Raw genomic sequence first — 8,586 nt, 5'->3', positions numbered from 1 at the left:
ACAAAGAGGGGAGCATCACACACTGGGGTCCGTTGTCGGGGGCTATGAGAGGAATAGCGGGAAGGAGGGTTGGGGAGAGAGAACGTGGGGAGAAATGTCAGGTATAGATGATGGGGGGATGGTGGCAACAAACCACCTTGCTATGAAGGTACCTATGCAACAATCTTGCATGATCTACACATGTACCCCAAAATCTAAAGTACAATTAAAAAAATACAAAAATTAAGAAAGAAAGAAAAACTGGTTCTTGAGCTATGAAATTCTTTTCTCAGTTTGATTTAGTTTGCTGTTAATACTTCTGATTGTTTTATGAAATTCTTGTAATGAACTTTTTAGCTCTAGAATTTCAGTTTGGTTCTTTTGTAAATGACTTTTTCACCTTTTAGATCTTTGATCATTTTACTGGATTCCTTGGATTGAATTTCAACTTTCTCCTGAATTTTGAGGAGCTTGCTTGCCATCCAGATTCTGAATTCTGTCTATCATTTCACACTAGTTAAGAACCATTACCAGAGTTCTTTCATTGATTATTTCTCATCTGTGAGGGTTTGTATTCCTTTAACTATGGTGTAAGTTGAGTATAGTCAGTTGGCTTCATTTATGGATACTTGCAGAAGGCCAGGAGTCTATACAGGATCTTTACATGTGGTTGAATATTCTTGTACTTGGTTTCACAGTTTTATGTATTAGCAGGACAGTTTTTGGTGGTGTAGTTCTGGCTGCAATCTAGCAGACAGCACTTAAAAGTAACACACAGGAGCTAGGCTAATACACAGCCATGTGGCTGTTTTCTACTCCCTCTTGGTTTCAGGCATGGTCTGAGATGGAGTAAGGTGAGAGATGGGCACTTGATCAGATTTGCTCCCAGGCCTTGGGGGAGCACTATTTGATCCATGCTACTGTGCCCACATTTCTTTTATTAGGTATTCCTGGCTTCAGGTGCTCTGTTAGAAGGAAGCTATGACAGGGAGATATGCCACATGCTTTCTGGCCTGGCCCTGTGAAGGGAGGCATGCCCCAGAAACCTGGCCCAGAAACCTAAAAATTTTGCTTCTCTCAGTGCTTTACGCTAGGGGCTTCTCCCTGCCTTGCATGCTGGCCGCAGATCTTGGATTAGTACTCCTGAGCTAGGCACCACGTTCCTGGAGCACTAGGATGTCCTATGGCTCATAGTCATGTTCCAGATGGTTTGAGGATCCTAGGTACTCCCTGTCACCAAAAAAGTACTCAGGTGGAACAACATACTCAGGCTGGGCTGTGGAGGTTGTACTGTCCACCTTCTTCTGCTAGGTGGCTAGGCACAGGCCCTGAAATGGAATGGTAGGCAGAAGGGCTCATATAGAAGACGTGGCACAGTCCAGCAGGGAAGCCAGCCCTGTTGTCTCCTAGTTCAAAAGTTAGCTTGAGCCAGTACCTCCCAGAGGAAAAGGGGACACCCTAGGGGGTGGGCTTCAATGGTCACTCTCCACTAGAGCTGCCCAGTGAACAGAAGTTCTTTCACTCTATGCCATCTGAAAGTCTGTCTCTGCCTGCTCTCTGGGTAGATGCCTCTGCCATCTCATAATTCCACAGGGGACAGAGTCCTAAGGTCCCAGAGATCTATAGTGAGAATGAGCTGTCTCACAGTTCCCTCTCTCGCCCTTTTCCCAGGAGCCATTCATAGCTGAAAACTAGCTCTCCTGTTTGGGTACCCTTTGTGGGGTTTCTAGTGTCCTTTTTAAACATCACTTCAGCATTGCTTCTCCATACATTCTCATCATTTTCTCTCTGAATATATTCCAAAATTATGGTGGTTTACTGAATAATTTGATCTCTGTCAGTGGGAGCAGCACTCACTGGCTGCACATAGCCGTCTTATCTCTCTTCACAACTTAAAAAGTTTAAGCTGTTTTCACATGTTCAGACTGCACAAGACAGGTGCTGTCAGTGCCAGAAGGAGAGGAGGAGGTGGAAGAGGCCACACTGTGGAGCTGCTGCTGCTTCTGCTCCTTCCAGGAATTCTGATCTTCTCTCCTCTGCCACTCCTCCTGTCTCTAAATGTGAGACTTCTTGGAAAAAAGTTCATCTGTGCCTCAGGAATTTCAGACCCTCTGAAGTATTATTAAGTAGATGATCCAAGAACTAAATTTTGAAAAAGCATAGACCCAATAATCTTTTATTTTATTTCTGTATTTAAAAGTATGATTCTCAGATTTCTGCTTTATAGTTTTGAAAGAAATGATAAATTGTTCCAGAAGATGCTTTTAAAATCTTGCATTCTATTGCCACAGAGAATCCTATTTGCCTTCTGCTTTGACCCAAATACTTTTTGTAAGAATAAGGAATTACTGCACTTCCCTATTTCTGTCCAGCCATTTTCTTTTGATGTGGTAGTGGTGGAGGTAGGAAGCACAAGTGACTCTCTAATGTCCTTTGATGGAGAAGGACTGTACTTTAGTTGCTGTACTCAATGATGACACTGAAGCTGCCTTATGTATACTTGAACCAGATTTAAAAGATGAAATCCTAGAACTTGAGCCTGTGCTTAATGCTGTAATAAATACAATTTTGGTGATCAATGGAAGGGAGGCATGTATATTTTGAACATGGCAGGACTGTGAATAGTTTGCAGGCAGACAGCAGACAATGGTGCTTTTAATATTCACGGCAATGTTTTGGGCATTTCTTCACAAAAATTAGAGTGCAATTCCCCACTTCTTAATATGAGTCAGCTTAGTGACTCACTTTTAGCAAAAAGAATGCTATGGAAGTTAGGCATCTGAGGTTAGGTTAGAAAAAACAAGAGGTAGGCCCGGTGCAGTGGCTCACGCCTATAATCCCAGCACTTTGGGAGGCCGAGGCAGGTGATCACGAGGTCAAGAGATTGGGACCATCCTGGTCAACATGGTGAAACCCTGTCTTTTCTAAAAATACAAAAAGTTAGCTGGGCATTGTGGCGTGTGCCTATAGCCCCAGCTACTCGGGAGGCTGAGGCAGGAGAATTGCTTGAACCCAGGAGGCGGAGGTTGCGTTGAGCCGAGATTGCGCCATTGCACTCTAGCCTGGGTAACGAGCAAAACTCAGTCTCAAAAAAAAAAAAAAAAAAAAAAGAGGTTTCTCTTAGGTCTCTTTCAAATAGAACTCATATCTTTGGAGCCCAGCGTCTCCATGCAAGATACTTCACTGTTCAAAAGCCATCATGTTGGTGAGATCATATGGAAAGAAAAAAAGACATGCCAAAGGAGTGTTACCTATTTCAGCTACCAGCTACTCAAGTCTTCCCAGTCCAGGTACTAAACACGTGAGTGAAGAAGCATTCGAAATGATCCACTGAACGCATGTACTCTACCAATGCAACATGATATATCCCAGCCAGGTCTGTCAGCCTAACTGTTCCTGAACTCCTGACCCAGAGAAGCTGTAAAAGACAGCAAATTACTATTGTTGTTTTAAACCACTAAGTTTTAGATGATTTGTTATTCAGCAATAGAAAACTAATACAGTAATTAAATAGTGAAATACTAGTATTTATACAAGTAATGTTGGAAGAATTGAGTATACTGGTGCAAAATCAAACTGTAAAAAATGAACACCAGTTTTAAAAATTATATTAATATTATTACTATAACTTGGCTAATTTATTTAACTAAACATGATTTCCCAGTAAAAATAATAAAGTAACGGTTCCCTTGAAGTATATTTACTAAATTATATACATTACTCCCAATTAGACATTCTTATACTATCTTTTTAAGTGCAAAATATAATAAATGTGGAAGTGGGATTGATAGGCATAAATCTTCTTAATTACTACTCTATCCTAAATGTTGTTTGTGCAGATACATCTAAATACAAGCCTCTATAACTGTATCACATCTTGTTAAAGCAAATATCACTTTTAAAATTTAATAAAATTATTAGCAGAAAATATTATTGAAGTATTTTGGCCTTTTCATTAAAAATACACTTCAACCGCTTGAAAGGGGACTCAAGTATGTTGTAAAATAGTATGTTGAAAAATTATTATTTATAACTTACATTACCAAAAAAAGTAACCTTAAATTTGATTTGGCAAGAATGAAGAAAAACATCATCTCAGTAGACTTTTCAAAGTGTGATTTTTTTTTTTTTTGGAAATTCATGAAATAGTGTGGTATCTTAATCTCTGAAACAGTGGAAAAGAATAGATGCTATAATCCTATTCCCTATATCTGCTCACAGATCATCTCCAACTCATCTATTTGGTTAGCAGTATAGTCTAATTTGTCATTTCAAAAGCAAAAACAATGCAAATTAGTTGGATATTATGTGAGTTTCAGTTAAAAATATGGCATCCTTTGTTCAACTGCTCATGTATATATATATAGAATGGATCTAAATAATAAATAATTTTTAGAAAACAAATATTATTATAATTTATCAATTTTGTTGAAATGTATTGGAAGGCAGATACAGTAAATATGATCCGATTTATCGATTTTATTGAGAGATATGGTAGAGAGATACAGTAAATGTGATTCTTTAAGCGATTATCTTAAATATTTGTCTAATGTTTATAAATATCACTGTGCATGAACACATTGTGAATGACATTTACTTTTATTTAAAGTAAGATACAGATAAAGAATAACTGACTATTTTTTTTTGCTATTAACTTGACAGATTTACCCCCAAGTTTTTCACCAATTTGTGGATCTAGAAGATCCAAAGTTGATTAGTCTGACACTGTTCGAAACTATAAAAGGTAACCTGATGTATCAGGGTAATCAGAAAACACACGGGAGTTATCAGGGTGAACAAAACACCTGGACCAATGAACCAATAGATCTTTCCTGACTGAATTATCAAGACTAATGCTCCAAATCTCCACTGCAGTGATATATGTGGCAGGTGAATGCAAACACCTATGTTAATTAACCATAGCAGTATCTTCTCAGATAGTTCTGGAGTCAGCCTTAACTATAATACCAAAAAAAAACCAACAGGCAAAATTATTTTATGTTTGACGCATCTGTGAGGACCACATCCTTCTCGTTTTACAATTTGCACTCAGTCATTCAAGTTATAGAACTAACATAGGTTAATTTTTCTATAGTAAGCATGTACAAAGTCACTTTGATGAGATACAATTTTCTAATTGTCAAAATATTACATTTACTCCTGCAGGAAGCTATTTTAGAGAATTGATTAGTATTAGTTTAACATTCAGAGGACAACTTTTGTTTTAACATTCTGTTTAAATTTTTTTTTTTTTTATTATCATTGATTTGGTGAATTCACCTCACAGAAGTGTTCTAACTATAGGTCTTGCTAGTGATTCTGTGTCTCCCAATTTCATACTTAACGCTGCCATTTTCCCACTTCATAAAAATGCTTTTTATTTAATCTTTTTATTATCTTTTTATTTAGGCACATTTATTATTGATTACATGTGGAAAAAACAATACATGCATAAAATCAATTAGCTGTACAGCATAATAAATGATAGTACTTTGTTTATAGGATAATTAATTTAGCAACCCCAAGTTTCAGAATAATTTTAAATAAAAGAAAATTTAGTCAAAATCATGTTTTATATTGAAATAAATATAATTTTATTTATTATTAACATTTTGACTACTTTTTATTTTATCTTTTTTTAGTATTATACTTTAAGTTCAGGGGTACATGTGCAGAACATGCAGGTTTGTTACATAGGTATACATGTGCCATTGTGGTTTGCTGCATCCATCCCCTCATCATCTACATTAGGTGTTTCTCCTAATGCTATCCCTCTCCTATCCCCTACTGTCTGCTATCCCTCCCATAGCTCCCCACCCCCTGAAAGGCCCTGGTGTGTGATGTTCTCCTACCTGTGTCCATGTGCTCTCATTGTTCAACACCTACTTATGACTGAGAACATGTGGTGTTTGGTTTTCAGTTCTTGTGTCAGTTTGCTGAGAATGATGGTCTCTAGTTTTATCCATGATCTTGCAAAGGACATGAACTCATCCTTTCTGATGGCTGCATAGTATTCCAGTGGTGTATATGTGGCACATTTTCTTGATCCAGTCTATCACTGATGGGCATTTGGGTTGGTTCAAAGTCTTTGCTATTGGGAACAGTGCCCCAATAAACATAAGTGTGCATGAGTCTTTATAATAAAATGATTTATAATACTTTGGGTATATACCCAGTAATGGGATTGCTGGGACAAATCATATTTCTATTTCTAGATCCTTGAGGCATCGCCACACTGTCTTCCACAGTGGTTGAACTAATTTACACTCCCACAAACATTGTAAAAGTGTTCCTATTTCTCCACATCCTCTCCAGCATCTGTTGACTCCAGATTTTATAATGACTCCCATTCTAACTGGCATGAGAAGGTATCTCAATGTGGTTTTGATTTGCATTTCTCTAATGATGAGTGATGATGAGCATTTTATCACGATTGTTGGCTGCAATATGTCCTCTTTTGAGATGTGTCTGTTGATATCCTTCACACACTTTTTGATGGAATTGTTTGTTTTTTTCTTGTAAATGTGTTTAAGTTCTTTGTAGATTCTGGATTTTAGCCCTTGGTCAGAAGGGTAGATTACAAAATATTTTTTCCCATTCTGTTGATTGCCTGTCCACTCTAATAATAGTGTTTTGTTTTTTTTTTGCTGTGCAGAAGCTCTTAAGTTTAATTAGATCCCATTTGTCTATTTTTGATTTTGTTGCCATTGCTTTTGGTGTTTTACTTTTAAAATGAAAGACCTGCTAATGTTTAGCTGATAATTAATCAGCAATACTAAGCTGGAAAAACAAAAGAGAGGAGAGGTGGCTAAAGGTATGATGGTGAAAGCAAAACATCTTTACAACATACTTCAGCTAAAAAAGAGGTGGCATGATTACAATTACACTGTTTAAAAAACTAAGTGGCTAAATTCATGTTGCAAAACAATAGCCACTCCTGTGGTATAGCAGTAGGGAACAGAGTATTGTTCCCTAAAATAGTGTATAGTTATTGTATTAAACAGAGAAGCTAACATTTGCAGAACACCTGAGATGTTTAAAGCACATGATTCGTTTTCAAAAGAATCCTGCAATGTAGAAATCACGTTCCCATTTTACAGATCCAGTACTTGTGAAAACTATACTGGATCTAAAAGTGGTTAGTAACATACTCTGTATTTCAATCAGCACTAATTGTGCAGAGCCCAAATGTTCATACACACTACCCCAGGAAGCCTCTCCATCTGTGTATTCTCTGCATCACTGTTTGCCTACAGACTATGAAGCATTTGCCATATAAATTCTGTAGAGTATGGAAAAAAATTCTGCAGCACAATTAAAACGCAAACTATTAAACAAATTATATTTAAATAAAATCATAAAGTTATACATGTTTTAAAACCTAAGTCGAACACAAGTTTCCTGTATTTTCATCATATTTTATCAGCTTACTGAAATGTTGACTTCTTTGATTACCAGCCTAACAATTTTTAAAATTTACTGTTGTACCATGACAGAGGGTAGAATTCAATGAAATAGTTATTCGAAAAAAATATGAAAAAAAAATCTAAACTAATGATTTGCATTTCTGTGGCTTAAAATATGGTGTCTGTTAAACTTTTTGTTGTTGTTGTTGTTGACTTAACTTCAATGTAGTTTTTTACAACTAAAACAATTAAAGGAAGAATGTTGAATAAAAAATATCAAAATAAATTGCAAGCTTAAAAGGCTGTATAGATGGTTAATTATCTAATATATTTGGCTTTTTAAATTACAAAAGTCTCTAAGAAAAATGATGCCTGTGATACTTTAAAGAAAATATAAAATTGTGAATCAAATGATATTTTAAAAGTTATTGTTTTTAATATACCTGTAATACAAAGAAAATGACTAAAATTGAAATGGATATTTTAAAAAATATTGGTAAAATAAAATACAATATAATTCAAGGTCCTTTTTTTTTTTTTTTTTTAAATATGGAACGCTTCACGAATTTGCGTGTCATCCTTGCGCAGGGGACATGCTAATTTTCTCTGTATCGTTCCAATTTTAGTATATGTGCTGCCGAAGCGAGCACTCAAGGTCCTATTTTTAAGAAAAATCTATATATTCCGTAAAAGGCATTGATTAATTTCCTCATGGGAACCAGTACAATTGTGAGATAAAACCACCGAAAAAATGACATTGATCCCTTTGAACACTTTTGGTAGCATGGCCCAAGACAGGTTCTCTGGTTTGTGTAGAGTCTCTGAAATTCTTTCAGAGTAAGCAAGATTTTCCCTAACTTTGCATTAACAAAGAAGGAAGAAGAAAATTGGAGCCAACATAGTTTGTCAAGAATGGGCTAGGCTTTATTTTCAGCAGCACCTTAAAAGAAAGGGCTCTAGATGAAGTTAATGCACCACTTCTCACAAATTGAAACTGATCAAAATGCATAATTATAACATTTAACTGAGAAGTAGCCTAATACATTGGAAAAGCAAAATCTTCATCAAAAAAGAATGAGCACCTTTTTCTACATGCTAAGCATGGGTGAGCTCCAGAAATAGATGAGGAATAATTTTAACCATAAATACAAGAACCCCAGAAAATACAGTGATGTTTAAGAGAAAATAATGATCATGAGAC

General features: G+C 36.2%; 1 non-coding gene across 1 annotated transcript; it reads right to left on the bottom strand.

Annotated features, from left to right (window-relative positions):
• Nucleotides 1-7,928: 7,928 nt before the first annotated feature.
• LOC135270519 (U6 spliceosomal RNA) lies at nucleotides 7,929-8,035 on the bottom strand. Its single transcript, XR_010338680.1, has one exon. It is a non-coding gene; the product is annotated as a U6 spliceosomal RNA (small nuclear RNA).
• Nucleotides 8,036-8,586: the final 551 nt, after the last annotated feature.

Source organism: Aotus nancymaae, unplaced genomic scaffold, assembly GCF_030222135.1.
Source record: "Aotus nancymaae isolate 86718 unplaced genomic scaffold, 86718_ANA_hifiasm-v0.15.2.pri h1tg000062l, whole genome shotgun sequence".
Taxonomy (NCBI): Eukaryota; Metazoa; Chordata; class Mammalia; order Primates; family Aotidae; genus Aotus; species Aotus nancymaae.
This window is presented reverse-complemented; position numbering and strand designations above follow the sequence as displayed.